Below are 17,607 nucleotides of genomic sequence, written 5' to 3' on the forward strand. Positions count from 1 at the left end.
TGCTTCCAGGTGAGTTTGTTGTGCAGTTGTGAGTTGTACACCTTCACGAGCTTCTTCATAACCAGGCTCGATCCAACCCAATATTCTTTTGACTTTAGCAATGTCTTCATCAGCAAACTCCAGTGTTCGTAATCACCATCGAACTTTGGAACACTACGCACTTGAAAGTTGGAGTTCTCACTTGCCATCTCTCTCAATTTCTCTCTATGAATTATTTCGCTCTGATACCACTTTGATAGGTATCACACACAATATGCTGCAATTTTCTGATGTCATTAACCAAGAAAATAATTGGCTAAATAGCCTACAAGACTCCAAAACAATAACTGACTTTAAACGTGGACCTACACTCCAGGACATGACTCTAACAAACTGAAAACATGCAAAAGACTCGGTAACATATTGACTTGTTCTCCAAGCCATAACTAAAACAAACCCTAAACTAAATAATAATGACTCATGCACAGCCCCCCAAGCCCATGCAGACACCAACTAATACGTGGGCAGAAAAGCCCATTATTGAACATGACCCAACAAAGACTTACCCATTTCATTTGATGGGTAGAGTTCTCTCCGCCATATATATGTGATTAGCCTTGTATTGACCGTCATCTTTTTTGTAGGTTTTCTGCTAGGCTGGTTGCATAGTTGAAGTTTTAATTGTTAAAACCAATGTATAGAAAACAAATCAGCCTTTGATTCGTTAGTTTGTGTGGTTCACTAACTTAAATCATTTGGTGATCATCTACTTAAAATGACTGCCTAGTAAAAGAAGAAGACACACTTTGGTACGTTAGTTAGTAACGGTTCGATTTGATTTTCAAAACATTGGTTATAATGCTTGGGTTTATGTGTAGGTTAAACCATTTAAATTATATAAAGTTGTGAATGTATATAGTGATTTATTAAGAAGCGAATGAGCAAAGGCCGGCTAAGATTCATTTTGTCATTTTGAGTTTGGAGTCTTCAAAAGAAGAAAATTTTTTTATAAATAGAAAATACTAATGGGGTGTAATGGTTTATAGGAGAGAGAATTTTTTTTTGTTTCTAGGTGTTCCGCCATTTCAAATGGCGGAACCGACCATGGTAGCATAACCTGTCAGAAGTTATCTGGTGACATGGACGTTAATTTGGTGTTCCGCCATTTAAAATGGCGGAAGCCAAATAAAAACCACATGTTCCGCCATTTCAAATGGCGGAACACAATTTTCACTACTTCTAAGCTACCCCTATTTATTTTTATCACTTCCGTCATTTGAAATGACGGATGTGAACAGTACCGACAATTAACATGACATAACTTTCTGCCACCTTTTTGACCACATATTCACTTCTGCCATTTCAAATGGCAGAAGTGAACAGTGTTATTATGACACCTTTTTGTCTGCATGTTTTTTTACCACACATTTTACTTACCCTCACTATCCACTCTTGTCATTTCAAATGACATAAGTGAACGGTAGAATATAATAAAAAGTATCATAGGTTTAAAAAAAGTATATTTTAAATAGCTAATTTATTTTTTTCATTTTCTCTACAAATATAATATTTTTTTGAAAATGACAAATAGGTGTTTTATTGTTAACGGGTTTTATCTCATCGCACTCTCGTTTCTTCGGGCGAGTCTTTACGGTCGAACCATACTTATAATTTGTTTAGTAACCGTACCTATAATTGAAATACTTTATAATAAAAATATCATATAATATAGAATTTTTATGACACTTTTGACAAGACTGTTCTGGTTTTTTACGACACTATTCACTCATGTTATTTCAAAATTATGTATTATATGGTATTTTTATTATAAAGTATTTCAATTATAGGTATGGTTACTAAACAAATTATAGGTATGGTTCGACCGTAAAGACTCGCCCGAAGACACGAGAGTGCGATGAGATAAACCCGTTAACAATAAAACGCCTATTTGTCATTTTCAAAAAAATATTATATACATAGAGAAAATGAAAAAAAATAAATTAGCTATTTAAAATATACTTTTTTTAAACCTATGATATTTTTTATTATATTCTACACACTTATACCATTTGAAATGGCAAGAGTAAATAATGAGGGTAAGTAAAATATGTGGTCAAAAAACATGCAGAGAAAAAGTTGTCATAATAATACTGTTCACTTCCGCCATTTGAAATGACGGAAGTGAATATGTGGTCAAAAAGGTGGAGAAAGTTATGTCATGTGTCATAATTGTCGGTACTGTTCACATCTGCCATTTCAAATGGCGGAAGTGAATAGTGTTGATCAACACCCCTCGTCAGATGTGTCAGGATTTACACTATTCACTCACGTCATTTCAAATGGCGGAAGTAATAAAAATAAATAGGGGTAGCCTAGAAGGGGTGAAAATTGTGTTCCGCCATTTAAAATGGCGGAACATGTGGTTTTTATTTGGCTTCCGCCATTTGAAATGGCGGAACACCAAATTAACGTCCATGTCACCAGACAACTTCTGACAGATTATGCTACCATGGTCGGTTCCGTCATTTGAAATTGCGGAACACCTAGAAACCCAAAAAAAAATTCTCTCTCCTATAAACCATTACACCTCATTAGTATTTCCTATTTATAAAAATTTTTCTCAAAAGAAACCCCTGGGTGTGGGGTCATTGTTGATAAACAAAGTAAAAAAAAACCGTAATTATTACTAAAAAGGTGAAAATTACCCATCAATAAAGAGTGTCATTTCATTCTTCATCACAACAACAAAATATTATTCTTTTCAATATGATTCCAAGCTTAAGCATGTTTGGAGTGTGTAGTGGTGTAGCGATGATGGCGCCCACCGCCACAATGGTGGTGGTGTTTGCATGGAGATTTTTCGATATGGTTTGGTTGAAACCAAGGAAGATGGAGAAGTGTCTAAGAAACCAAGGACTCAAGGGAACCTCATACAAGTTGTTGTATGAAGATGTTAAGGAAATGGTGAAAATGATAACCGAAGCATATCGTAAACCCATAAACTTGAATGATGATATTGTGCCGCGAGTTTTGTCGTTCGCTCATAGCGTTGTTATCACTCATGGTATGCATGTGTTATCATTATAAGCTGCCTTGTTCACTTTACATGCTTAATTGAGATTCTTTAATGTTGACCAACCAAAATTATAGATTCATTTCACTGCTAAATATGTTATGATGGATGATTGATAGGTAAAAATTGCTTTACATGGATGGGGCCAAGACCTTTGGTGCACATAAATCCAACAACGCTAAAGGAGATTTTTGGGAACTATGAAGATTTTCAAAAGCAAAGAGGCGGAAACCCATTAACGCGTTTGCTAGCCCAAGGACTAGTGGATGTCGAGGGTGATCAATGGGTGAAGCATAGAAAGATCATCAATCCCGCCTTCCATTTCGAAAAGCTTAAGGTTTTGTTTACTTTGTTAGACCATGTGTAGTCATAAAGCTAGATTTTTGGGAACTATGAAGATTTTCAAAAGCAAAGAGGCGGAAACCCATTAACGCGTTTGCTAGCACAAGGACTAGTGGATGTCGAGGGTGATCAATGGGTGAAGCATAGAAAGATCATCAATCCCGCCTTCCATGTCGAAAAGCTTAAGGTTTTGTTTACTTTGTTAGACCATGTGTAGTCATAAAGCTCCACATCTAAGGGTTATGCGCCACGTGGCGCCCAGTCAGAGTTATGGTTTTGTACAAAAACAGACTGTAGTCATAACTCTCCACATCCAGGGGTTATGCGCCACGTGGCGCCCAGTCACTTTTACACTTTTTGTTTTTTTTTAATTTTTAATAAGAATAATCAAATAACAATAATATTTTATTAAATAAATATTACAAGAAAAAATAAAAAAAACTATTCGTCGTTGTCGTCGTCGTCGTCTTCGCCCTCTTCGTCGTCGTCCTCGTCCTCCTCATCGTCCTCATCGTCGTCGTTGTCTTCATCATCGTCGTCGTCCTCGTCCTCCTCATCGTTTTCACCAGGCAGAGGCCGATACATCCAAAGATGTTGGACCAAATCCTCCTTTAGTGCGTCTGTATCTCTCTTGACCGCACGGAATCCGAGTTTTCGAGTCATTGCTCCATACTTGCCGGAGTCCGTGGTGGATCCGGGTCCGGTATGAAAGTTGGACATATTGCTCTTCCCTCGTCCTCGATGATCATGTTATGCATTATGATACACGCATACATAGCACATCTCATTCTTTCTAAAGACCACAGACGACAAGGATTTTTAACATAATGCCATCGTTGTTGAAGAACACCAAAACACCTCTCGATATCCTTTCTCGCAGACTCTTGCACTTTCTTAAAATACTGTCTTTTTTCATCCATCGGGTCTCTGAATGTTTTAACAATTATCGCGAACTCTGGATATATTCCATCACCCAGATAGTACCCATGATCGTAGAAGTTATCGTTAGCCCAAAACGAAGCGACGGGAACGGTCACAGATATGTAACTCTCCATCACAGGAGACTGCTCTAAGACGGTTATGTCATTGTTGGAACCGGGAACACCAAAGAATGCCGACCAAATCCAAAGGTCGTATGAAGCGATCGCTTGAAGGCTGACCGTTGGTCCCTTTTGGTCACCTCGTGTGAATTGACCTCGCCATGCAGTTGGACAATTAGCCCATTTCCAATGCATGCAATCTACACTTCCTATCATGCCGGGGAAACCATGTACCCTTGTATGTGCCTCGTAAAGACGTTGTAGAACGTTAACGTTGGGCTCTCTCAGATAATGTGGTCCATATAGTTTAAATATTCCTATATTTTACGAAATTTTTATAAAAATAAATGATCACCGTAAACAAGTGATAAACTATTTAAAAAAAAACAAAACGTACCGTAACAAAAATACTCCAAGGTGTTCCGAGTTGTTTTTTCGGCCATATTTAAATATTCGTCGTTGATGTCGGTCGTGTTTCCGTAGGCGAGCACGCGCACGGCTGACGTAACCTTCTGAATAGCCGTGAATCCTAGCGTCCCTCGAGCGTCAGGCTTTTGCTTAAAGTAATCAAACTCACGCTCCAAATCATTGGTGATGCGCATAAATAAATTTTTAGACATCCGAAAACGATGCCTAAAGGTCTTCGGGTTCTTGTATCTCGGCGTGTCGCAGAAGTAATCCGCCATCAACCGGTTGTTGGCTTCGGCACGATCTCGTTCGATATATGCTCTTGTTGAAACGGGGAGTGGAGAGCTAATCGCACCCGTAACGGAACTCATATACTGTATCGCGAGCATAATCGCACTCGTAACCGCCCGTTCCTCCTCCATGTCCTCGGCTTGTTGGTCGGGCCCGAAAAACTGTTTATATATAGATGGAGGATCCATATATAGTGAATTTGGTGTAAAGGAATTTTTATAGAGTTGAAAGAGAAAATTTTTATAAATTTAATCAGGTTTGATTGGGGATGAAATGGTTTAATATATAGGAAATAAATTCTTTTTTTAATTTTCCAACGGTCAATTTTGCAACGGTTACTTTGGATTTCGTGCCATTATCAGCGTTGTATGTAAAACGCTTGCAAAATTGAAATCAACATAACGCAGGGGGGGTGTACCCCCCGCGTTTTGAGCCATAACGCAGGTGGCAAAGCCACCACTACACATGGTCTTATCTATTAGACTAGAAATGGAAATTTCAATCCATTTACCTATAAGTAACTTGACCAATGGTATTCATTTGCATTCAATACACATGCCTACAGCCTTTTAAAGTTGCTTTCTTTTCAAAGAGCATATAAGTAATTACCGGTATTGATGTGTATCTATTATCTAAGGTGTCCTATAACTAAGTAGTATAAGGTTAATGTTCACTTGAGACACAAGTATGACTTTTAGTGTTTATGAGTTTGTTGTAACCTTGAGAGATCTTTAGTTGCGTATTTAAAGAGAAATCACTTGGCTCCCTTAACAAATGGAAGAGTCACACTACACGATTCTTACACAAGGTGACGCTGGCTAGCCTCGTGAAAAAGAGAGGATTCTCTCTACGACCAACATCTGGCACTAGAATAAGTACGTATGTGTGGTCGTGTGGAGAACAATGAGAGAAATCTATGAATATGACGTCCCTCAAATGAAATAATAAATACCGTAAAGATAATCCATGTGGTTAAGGTGACACGGCATATGGTCCTCCATCCGATCCATATAAGGTTGCGTGGTTGTTTACTACCGGTTAGATTGTTACTAGTGGTCTCCAATTTGTTAAGAAAACCTGCCTCTAATCAAAATACTACTTAGTTTCTCATGTCACTGATTATTCGAGCCAATGCCTCCAGCCACATATATATGCTTAGTTGTATTGTTAAAAAGTACACGTCATTCTAAACAAATGTTGTTTGTACTAATACAGTTTATGTAATCATATACCACACTCCATTTTAAAAAATATTTGTTGCAAACATGTCGTGACTTGACCCATAACATATTGTAAGTCAAGTAACTACTTTTGATGGTTTAGTTTCAAAAATCGTATGATCATCTCATTGTTTCTTTATAGCATATGATACCGGCTTTTTATGTGAGTTGTGACGAGATGATCAACAAATGGGAAGAAGCATTAAAGGGAAAGAGCTCATGTGAAATGGATGTGTAGCCTGATCTCCAAATGATGGCCGCTGACGTAATTTCACGCATTGCGTTTAGTAGTAGCTATGTCGAAGGACGAAAGATATTTGAACTTCAACGAGAACAAGCCGAGCTAATAATAACGGCTTCACGATCTATCTACATTCCAGGGACAAGGTAAGTACATACATCTTTCCACCAATGCTTTTGAGGTTAGAAAATATACCTTCACGTACATATAACAATTCTTTCTTTATATTTTTGATTGTGGGGGTAGATTTCTACCTACAAAAAGCAACAAGAGGATGAAAGCGATCGCCCGAGAAGTAAAGGGTTTGGTAAAGGGTATCATCGATAAACGAATGGTGGAAATGAAAGAACAAAGAAATAGCAACGATGACCTTCTAGGCATACTTTTGGACTCCAATAATAAAGAAATAAAGCAGCATGGACATAACAAATTTGGACTTAGTATTGATGATGTTATAGAAGAATGTAAGCTATTCTACTTCGCAGGTCAAGAAACTACCGCAAATTTGCTTGTTTGGACAATGATTTTGTTAGGCCAACACACAAATTGGCAAGAACGCGCTAGGGGTGAAATTTTAAAGGTTTTTGGAGATAGAAAACCAGATATTGAGGGGTTGAATCAACTGAAAACTGTAAGTTTTTTTCACTTGTTGCTACAAAAACGACCTCACAAATGTCCTTTTGCAACCGTTTCAATGATACATAATGCTACTCATGATTAATTTTTCGACAATCACAAGTGGCCAAACTTTTGGTAGCTTTTATCTATATTTTTCATGTCATATTTCTTTCCTCGATATCATAATATGCTATTGTTTTGATTTACAGATCAATACAATCTTCCTTGAGGCTCTTAGGTTATATCCTCCCGTGGTAGGAATGCCACGTATGGTTCATAAAGATACAAAGCTAGGAAACATAACTTTACCTGCTGGAACACTCATTCAACTGCACACAATGCTTTCACATTACGATCCTAGTATATGGGGTGACGATGTAAACGAGTTCAAACCGGAAAGATTTTCACAAGGTGTGTCAAAGGTAACCAAAGGACAGACCGCGTTCATCCCTGAAGAGGTAGGTCCCAGCAGAGCTCGGTTGGACCCGCAGGACTCACCTTGAAGAGAGACGTCTGCGCAAAAACCAACTGGATCCGCAGGACCCACCATGCTCAGAGACGTGACGTCCTTACGCGCAGTACGCAAGCTGTTCCCGCAGAAAATGCCTCCCAATGGCGAAGTACTCTGCCTGTTCCCGCAGCTGCGGATACAAGCCATCAGGGAAGGCCACCTGCGCAGCAAGGCTACATGCACAAGGCACTTAGCTCTCAAAATAATTCAGTAGTCACCTGAAGGAATGAGCAAAGCCGGGAACAATCCCGCACAAAGGCGGGAGGGGGAATACTCCCGCCCAAATGAGCCAGTCCGTACGATACTGGAGGATCTTTTGTACTGTACCTGACGAGGTATGGGCAAAAGATCTGATCAGAGATACGACAGCTCATTGACAACAGTATGGCGAGCAGCATGCTCTTGTACTGTATGTCACTATTAGCCGCTGCATACTCACCAACTCCTGTCATACCACGTGCATAGCCTGCAGTTGGTGGAAAAGGAATAGTACACAGCAGGCCTGGTCACTGTCAGCCGCTGCCTACCCACCAACTACCAGCATGGCACGTGCGTAGGCCACAGTTGGTAGAACAGGAATACTATTCAGCCGGCTATACCCTCTTGGAAACCTACCTTCGGCTATAAATACCCCAAATGGTATGATCATCTCATCTTATCTTGTATCTTACATCTTATACCTGATATCTGCTCTAGCAATCTCTTAATATACACTTATATTCAAGAGCAATCTAGTCTGATTCTCACGCCGGAGGGTGGTCACAAGGAGGTACCCCCCCTTCTCAGTGACGAGCTCACGGTGTCTGTTTTGCAGGTTATCAGAAGAACCATCTTTGCCGGATCTAACCCCTCGTGGGAAACATCTATTTAACCCCCAGATTATCCGTAATCTGCCCGGGGTTCATTAGTGTTTCTTCATTGGCGCCATCCGTGCATAAAAGCTAGAACTTCATTTCTTCAGTTTTTTCAAACTTCTGGAAAGATGGTTAAAGAAACTCTGGTAACCACAACCCCAGCTACTGAGGGGAATACCGGCGACTACACAGTTTTTACGAACACTACCCCGGTTACCCAAGCCGGGGCAAGTGCAGTAAATTTTACGAACACTACCCCAGTTACCGAAGCTGGGGCAAGTGCAGTAAATAATCGCCCACTGGGATTCACCGATACCCAGTTAGAGAGACAACGAACGAGGCTCCCCCGCCAAACACTCGATGAAGTTAAAGCGTGGGCGGAAGCACGTCAAAAAGAATTCCAAGCTGAGTTGGATGAACGCTTACGTTCACTCCAACAGCCTGAGGAATTCGGAGAGTACTTGGACAATGATTCGGAGGAATCCGATAGTGACGCAAACCCTCGTCATAGGACGGAAGGGAAGCGTAAGGAAACGGACTCCCAACCGAGAAGGCGTTTTGGAGAAACCTTCAAACCAAAAAACGCAGGTGGAAACCCACGTGACTTCTCCAAAACATTTACACCAACTGCTGCAAAGGCGGGAACGTCCAAATTTGCAAGGGACATTGCGGAAGCAATCGTCCCGAAAAGTGCCAAACAGATGTCCAACATCGGCACTTACGAGGGTATATCTGATCTAGACGATCATTTGAACAGGTTCATAGCGGGGGCAACCGTCAGTAGTTGGACGGAACCTACGTGGTGTTACATGTTCCAAATGACGCTTGTTGGGGCAGCTAGAGCGTGGTTCGATCGTCTACCGGTCCACCACATCTACGATTGGGAAGACTTCCAGCAGAAATTTAGCCAACACTTCAGCCAACAAAGAAAGTATACCGAAGAGCAATGGACAATCCTCAAATGCATTCGAGAGAAAGATGAATCTTTGCCAGACTTCATCACTCGCTTCAACTCAAAAAAGCTAAGTCTGGGTAATATTAGCGAAGATCTTGTTCGCGCTGCTTTTATCCAGGGCGCGAACGACCCAGAGCTCATCCGCACCTTAACGGGTAAAGATGGCATGCCATCCACATGGGATGCCATCATGACAGCAGCTAAACGCTTTGCGGAAACGGAGAAGCAACTGGGTAGAGATCTCCCCCAGAGCACAAACCTCTACACCCAGAAAACAAGAGAAGACAACGTCCTTACCGCCCGACTAAACAAAAAGCGGAAGCTAGGCATTTGGCAGTCAAGGGTAAACTTTGACACCTCATCCGGCTTGCAACATCGGTTAGGCGGAAGGGATAACGTACAGTCGAACCAGAACTCCAGATGGACGCCACTCACCAAAAGCGTCACCGAGATTTTCGCCACTGAGGAGCTCCCATGGCCAAAGGCTCCAATAATCCGACATCGTCACAATGCTGATCGGAGCAAATACTGTGACTTTCACAGGACAAAAGGCCACAACACTGAAGAATGCACAGACGTAAAAGACACGGTCGAAGCATTTGTCAGAGATGGGACGCTCGCGCACCTCGTGGCGCAATGAACGCTGAGCAGGCTGATGCGTGTAGAACCCCAGTTGGGGAAAACACGAATAAAATTGCAGCTTTTCAATGTTGGAGACTACATACTGCGTAAACAACGAGATCCCGAACCAGGTGCATATCGGCTCGATGGCACTCCCATCCCAACAACTTGGAAGGGAGCTCAATTACACAGTTTGCATGTAGATCAATTCCAAATTTGTAAAGGCCCAGAGCCACTTCTAATGGAAATGATTCTCCTTAGAACATCGACGTTGATGATTTTACATTTATACTTATGAACTTTCCACACGGATATGTCGGTCTTCACCGCATACATAAGTGTGAAAGAAAGCCGTTGCGTGGGGAAGGCGGAAAAACCCGCATAAACCCAAAAAACGGCAAACCTTCACGCAGGTCAGTTAAAGGTAAAGTTCAGTCATCCCACTAAATAAAAGTGCCGGTCTATCCGCACGAATCATGATAGAGGAAACTGAACACTAACCTATTAACAACCACGCATCGAACGGTTAATTTATTCAACACTGATATGCCGGTATTCACCGCATAATTACGTGGAAAGTCGTTGCGTGGGGAAGGCGGCAAAACCCGCATAAACCCAAAAAACGGCAAACCTTCACGCAGGTCAGTCATAGGTAAACTTTGATCATCCCACTAAATGAAAGTGCCGGTCCTAACCGCACAAATCATGATAAAGGAAACCGAACTAACCTATTGACAACCGCGCGTCGAACGGTTAACTTATTCAAAATACTTAGAAAATTTCTAACAGAAGGATGAGGAAAACCTCCACGCAGGTCAGATGTAGGTAAAGTTTAGCCATCCTACTAAGTGCAAGTGACGGTCCCACCCGCACAATCACGAAGGAGGAAGCAAAACTTCAACCTATTATCTACCACGTTCAAAGGTTAACTTATTCTAAACACTTAGAAAATTTCTAACAAAAAGATGAGGAAAACCTCCACGCAGGTCAGATATAGGTAAAGTTTAGCCATCCTACTAAGTGCAAGTGACGGTCCTACCCGCACAATCACGAAGGAGGAAGCAAAACTTCAACCTATTATCTACCACGTTCAAAGGTTAACTTATTCTAAACACTTGGAAAATTGCTAATTTAAACTAAAGTATGCATGAGCAAGTCATATAACGTTTATAAAGCAAGTCATCCAGTGAAAGTAGCGGTCTTACCCGCACAAAGATTTATATTTCATAATATTCATTACAAGAATGGCCAGGTAACTACCCGCCTACAAGAATATAAATCTATACAAGCTAAACCTATCCTAACAGTGGGAAGGGATCTTCAGGATCAAGCTTCAGGACCACTTCCACTTGGACCAGCACCATCAGTAGAGCGTGGCGGTTCAAGGAAAGCTTTAAGGATAGCTAGCCCATCATCAGCAGCAGCAACTTCGTTCACCTTCTCCACCACCGGATGCGGGAAGGCGGCATACTGATTCACTGCTTGGTCATATACAGCTTCAGTATCAACATCATATAAAGGGAAGTTGGAAGGCGGGATGCCTTTCTCAACGAACCCTAGACCAAGCAGGAAGCCGGCCTTTTCCCCATCCTCGTGAGAAGCGTTGAGGGCTACGCTCATGGCATCGTCGTATGATTTGTCCGTGAAGACTTGATGCACAACCTACAAAAAAAATATACAAGTATCAAAACCTTTTCTATTTACAAAGAAAAGCGTGAAGACATTATGAAGCTAAGCTTACCTGTGACAACGCTTCTCGAAGAAGCCATTCCTTGGTAACCAGAGCTTCCTGGAGGGCAGCTTGAGCTTGGTTACGGGCGCGTTCGGCTTCACTTTTGTTGAGGTTGGCAAGCAACACTTCTCTAGCCGCAGCCTCTTCAACGCCCTTTAGCTTCCGCTCAGTATGGTCAAGCACCCCCCTCTGGTCCAAGATCTCTTGGAGCTTCTTGGCGTCTTCCATCGCCAAGGCATCATGAGCCTGTTGGAGCGCCTCTAGTTTTGCTTTAAGTTCCTCATTCTCGAGGCGTAGAGGCTCAGCAACAGCTTCAGCCTTGGTGGCCCTCTCGGTTGCGTTCCGTGCAGTTTCCTTAGCCAGCCGAAGCTGTTCGTTAACAGCTTGGGCAGCCTTGGAACGGGCCTCGAGCCGGGCCTGAACTTCAACCTAGAGGGCCTTGAAGGCCTTCTCCTTTTCCGCAGCCACTGCGGCAAGCCTCTTGTTCTCCTCCCGGACAGCCCGCGCCTGAGCTACTTCTTGGATGCGAGCTGCTTTTAACTTGTCGTTTTCACGACAAAGCAGCTCGACGCGCGGCTGCATCCGGGCCAGAAGAATCCGCAGCTCATTGGTTAGCCTACCCTCCTGGTAGCTAGCCATTGCTTCCCCCAACGCACCACTGAGAGCTGCGTGACGAGCCCACTCCACGCACTCCACAGGCGTGCGAAGGGTTGTTCCTCGGCGGATGTTCCAGCGTGGAACATACACTTCATTGGAATCTGACACTGCAAAAAACAAAAAGCAGTTAGGAAAAGATGATATATAAAAAAAAAAAAAAAACGGCCAAAAGAACCCTACGCACCTGTAGGGTCGACAACAGGCCGATAGCCGCCAAACCCATCACCTGAACCCAAGGGAAATCCATCCAAGAGGTCAGGCAGATGGGAAGGAGGCAGAGGTTGGCGAGAAGCCCCAAGCATATCTGAAGGATCGGCTGTAGCTGCAGACGTCGGAGGCATGGAGGCCACCGCGGTAGAAACCAACGGAGGTGAACTCACCGGAGGTGAACTCACAACCGTGGTCGCCGCTGCGGAAGTACCCGCAGAAATAGTCACCGCCGGCTCAGTAACAGATTCAGTAAATATGGCACTGACAGCCGGCGGAGATGTCATCGCAGTTGGAACAGTTGGCTCGACTGGGTGAGCAACTGAACCAACAACTGAAGCAGGCGCAGCCGCCTGGGTCATCACCTCAGGTAGGTTGACCAAACCTACCGTCATGGGTCCGGAGGTGCTCCTCCCCGCTCCACCCTGGAATGCGGTAGCATCCACGCCTGCACAAAGAAGATATAAGTATAATGGCGGAAAGATATGAAGTTAAAAAGTAAAGGAAGTTTGTACTTACGGGTTTTCTTGAGCCTAAAAGTGCGAACAGGCGGGGACGAACCCGATGGAGCCGGCCTCTTCACGCCGCTCACCGTCGTTGTCCTGGGCTGCTCGGAGGTGACGGTCGTCTCAGCCTCCGGAGCAGTGGTCTTATCACCACCAGGGTTCCCCGCCACCTCCTCGCTCTCGGTCTCTGAATCAGACCGAGGCACCGGATCGGCAGTGGAGGCAACCTTCGCCTTCCCCTTCCCGCCGGCAGCCTTCTTCTTCCGCCCCGACGGAGGACCATCTGCGGATTCCTCATCAGAACACAAGATTAGAGGAATTCCAGCAGAGGTTTCAGCATTGAGGGGTCGAGGGTTGAATAACTCCTTACCTGGCCGCCTGGCGCTCAGGATCTCGTGGCCTGGCGGGTAGACCTCCACGAACCGATCCGCCGTCTGTTCAAGGATGGGCAACTCGTTCTTATCTAGAGCACGAGTACCCATCCGAGCGGGACTATCAGCCTCCCGCGGATGCAGGAGCGACTGCAAGTCGTTCCCCTCTGAAATAAAAGAAACAAACAGTTAGAAGACAAACCTATATAAACAAAGAAGACAGAGCATACCGTAAGGGACAGAGTTCAAACCGTATTCGAGGACGATGGGAACCTGTGACGCCTCCTTCCACACCCGGCTCATCCCAAGCATCACCATCCCAGACTCCGCAAAGCGGTATACCGGAGTCTGGACCCGGGAGATCTTGGCGAACCACTCCGCCTCCTGGTAGTTGAGGGCGTGAAGGGCGGGGAGTGCTCTCCCATTCTTAAAGGTCATCGCAAGGGGGATGACGCGAGCGGAGATATAAAAAAACTCACGCTTCCACGACTGAAGACTGCGCTCGGTAGCGCAGATCTTCAACCCCTTGATCCGATTGACCAAGGTGTACCACCCCTGGATGCACCTCCAAGAATAGAAGGTCATCAACCGGTCAACATGGGGCTCCACGCCCAGAATGAGGCACACCCACTCAAAGTGGCGGATCTTGGCGATCGCCATCGGGTGTACCTCCGTCAGATGCACGCCGTGCCTCTCCAAGACACGGTATACAAACTTCGTCAATGGGAACCTGAGATTCCCATAAACGAAGAATGCAGCGTACACCCATATCTTGCCCTTGGGGGCATCGTACACCGTCTGGTGTGGCTCCGGAAACTTAGGCTCGAACGACTCGAGCATGAACTTCCGGACGACGTACCGATAGAGGTCGGCCGGAAGAGCACACTGGCATTCGCCAGCAGTGCTCTTATCGTCTTTATCAGACGTAGACGTCGGGATCTCGACGTGCACGTCAGATTCTTCGGCAGCAGCTTCAAAATCGTGAGTAGAAGACATGGTTTGGAGGTAAAGAAGAGTGATTTCAGGAGAATGCTTGGCAGAAAGTATTCGCCGGATATCGTTTACATGAAGAGAAGAGTGAAAGTGTGAATTACAAGAGACCCTCTCCCCCTTTATATACTCATCGCAATTAATGCGATGAATTTAATGCGGAAGAGAGAGGAATCGCAGGTGCAATGAAACTATGACACGTGGCAAAGTGCAAGCTGGCAACAGCTGTTGAAAGGACGCGTGCCATTAATTTCGCGGCCACGAGCCCGAAAAATCGCGCCCACGCGTCTGAAAAAGCGTCTGGAATGACCATGTACTGTCACGTCGCCATAACTTCCTGCACATCCTGACACAGTCAGAAGAAACCGTCGGACGACGTTTCAACAGTTTGGACTGTTCTTATCGTTTCACCAACTCTTCGAATTTCAAAATTTCAAAAAGATTCAAAAGTAAGCGGGAAAATACCCCTTACCTTGGCAACCAAGTAACTATAAGACAGGTGCGAGTACAGTGTTAAGGCAAAACCCTTCACATACTTAGCACCTGCAGGGAATTGAAGCCAAGAATACCTCGGCGACCAAGTAACTATTAGACGGGTGCTGGTACAGTGTTAAGGCAAAACCCTTCACATACTTAGCACCCGCAGGGAATTGACGCCAGGAATACCTTGGAAGTAAAGTAACCGTAAGACGAGTGCGGGTACAGTGTCAAGGCAAAACCCTTCACATACCTAGCGCTCCGCAGGGAATTGAAACCAAGAAGGATCTTCTGGGCCATGCTTGCGGAAACGGGAATAACATCCCCGCATAGCGGGAACGTCGAGAACTATATTGTTTGAAACTCCAAGATGGAATTGGTGGTTTTAACATAATTGATCACTATATTCAAAACTACCAAAACCTCATGGAGAATCCACACAAGTGGGACTCAACGCTCCCGACTTGCGAGGAGGTTACAGACCTACCCGCATCATACCCAAAGTTCAAGCAGGAAAGTCGGGAATTTCTGCAAGTGACATTAGGACTTCCGCGGGAAGAATCCCCATGGAAAACCTTAAAACTAAACCCTTTTCAAAAACCCTTTGCTTAAGTCCAAAAGTTCACCTCACTTATTAAACATTCATGAGAAGAACATTGGACTGGGGGGACTTGAAGAGGTAGGTCCCTGCAGAGCCCAGTTGGACCCGCAGGACTCACCTTGAAGAGAGACGTCTGCACAGAAACCAACTGGATCCGCAGGACCCACCATGCTCAGAGACGTGACGTCCTTACGCGCAGTACGCAAGCTGTTCCCGCAGGAAATGCCTTCCAATGGCGAAGTACTCTGCCTGTTCCCGCAGCTGCGGATACAAGCCATCAGGGAAGGCCACCCGCGCAGCAAGGCTACATGCACAAGGCACTTAGCTCTCAAAATAATTCAGTAGTCACCTGAAGGAATGAGCAAAGCCGGGAACAATCCCGCACAAAGGCGGGAGGGGGAATACTCCCGCCCAAATGAGCCAGTCCGTACGATACTGGAGGATCTTTTGTACTGTACCTGACGAGGTATGGGCAAAAGATCTGATCAGAGATACGACAGCTCATTGACAACAGTATGGCGAGCAGCATGCTCTTGTACTGTATGTCACTATTAGCCGCTGCCTACTCACCAACTCCTGTCATACCACGTTCATAGCCAGCAGTTGGTGGAAAAGGAATAGTACACAGCAGGCCTGGTCACTGTCAGCCGCTGCCTACCCACCAACTACCAGCATGGCACGTGCTTAGGCCACAGTTGGTAGAACAGGAATACTATTCAGCCGGCTATACCCTCTTGGAAACCTACCTTCGGCTATAAATACCCCAAATGGTATGATCATCTCATCTTATCTTGTATCTTACATCTTATACCTGATATCTGCTCTAGCAATCTCTTAATATACACTTATATTCAAGAGCAATCTAGTCTGATTCTCACGCCGGAGGGTGGTCACAAGGAGGTACCCCCCCCCCTTCTCAGTGACGAGCTCACGGTGTCTGTTTTGCAGGTTATCAGAAGAACCATCTTTGCCGGATCTAACCCCTCGTGGGAAACATCTATTTAACCCCCAGATTATCCGTAATCTGCCCGGGGTCGATTAGTGTTTCTTCAATCCCGTTTGGAGGAGGTCCGCGTGTATGTATTGGACAAAATTTTGCTATGTTGGAAGCAAAAATGTCGCTTGTTATGATTCATCATGCTTCAAGTTTGAGCTCTCTCCTTCGTATTCACATGCTCCGTATACCATCATCACTCTTCAACCTCAATTAGGTGCACACTTAATATTGCATAAACTCTAGTGGTAATAACCATGTTGTATACTTATCTCATTCTATAAAATTTTAATTGCTTATATATTATATGTTCTTTTATTGAAACCCTACGTAGTACACGGATCTTAAGCATAGTCATAAATAATGCTTAATAATTCTTATCGAATTTTCATGGGTATGAACTTTTCTTTTTGTTCTTACTTCTTAGACATAGAAAAACACCTAGATGTGATATAATGAGATAATCACCAAAATAATAATAATAATAATAATAATAATAATATCAAGTCTCTTCTACTTATAGCTCGAACCTGGTCGATTTAAAAAGATACAAATTTACCGTTGCATTGCATAGAAAAGAAGTCGCAATTAGATCTTTATACATCCACGACCACTCGCAGAAGTGGATGTGAGTTTAAATCCTCACGGAAAAGATTAGATATTATTTTTAGATATAAAAAACTTCTTATTATGATAAACGTTAGATCAATATACTAAAATAAAATTGATAATATTCTTAAAAGCTGGCATATGTGTTTGACTTTATCATCTTAAAAAGATTCACACCGATTGATCGTAATAAAATAACAACACATGATTTGGTAGTATAGACACGTTTAGTAACCACGCTAAAATGCAATAAACATAATGCAAAACCTTCATGTTTTGTAGACAAGTTAGCTTAATCTAACAAAACAAA

The 17,607-nt window shown here is 43.6% G+C and overlaps 1 pseudogene across 1 annotated transcript; it reads left to right on the forward strand.

Annotated features, from left to right (window-relative positions):
* Window positions 1-2,739: 2,739 nt before the first annotated feature.
* LOC143560065 (cytochrome P450 CYP72A219-like) lies at window positions 2,740-16,965 on the forward strand (annotated as a pseudogene). The gene is made up of 6 exons (XR_013140047.1): window positions 2,740-3,043; window positions 3,172-3,389; window positions 6,496-6,740; window positions 6,841-7,225; window positions 7,422-7,654; window positions 16,737-16,965. The product of XR_013140047.1 is annotated as a cytochrome P450 CYP72A219-like (transcript).
* Window positions 16,966-17,607: the final 642 nt, after the last annotated feature.

Source organism: Bidens hawaiensis, unplaced genomic scaffold (assembly GCF_021521415.1).
Source record: "Bidens hawaiensis isolate Kalapana, Puna unplaced genomic scaffold, B.hawaiensis_p1.1 tig00020218_1, whole genome shotgun sequence".
NCBI classification, from domain to species: domain Eukaryota; kingdom Viridiplantae; phylum Streptophyta; class Magnoliopsida; order Asterales; family Asteraceae; genus Bidens; species Bidens hawaiensis.